Source organism: Arachis ipaensis, chromosome B02 (genome assembly GCF_000816755.2).
Source record: "Arachis ipaensis cultivar K30076 chromosome B02, Araip1.1, whole genome shotgun sequence".
In the NCBI taxonomy this organism is placed as follows: domain Eukaryota; kingdom Viridiplantae; phylum Streptophyta; class Magnoliopsida; order Fabales; family Fabaceae; genus Arachis; species Arachis ipaensis.
The window spans coordinates 13378576-13378811 of NC_029786.2; positions in this window are offsets into that span (position 1 = coordinate 13378576).

The following is a 236-nucleotide window of genomic DNA, read 5'->3' on the forward strand; positions in this document are numbered from 1 at the left end:
CTGAAAACTTTTTTTAGTATAATTATTAACTATAAAAATTATACTTGTGAATTTTTCAATATATACTTAAGAGAAAAGTTTAACTTTTTTTAGTATAATTATTAATTATAAAAAATATACTTGTGAATTTTAGTCAGTAATCTAACATTTTTAATTTAGTAGTCTAACACCATACTTTTAAATATTATTAAATAATTATCAGCGAAAAGTAATAAATTGTGTTAGCTATGTAGAGC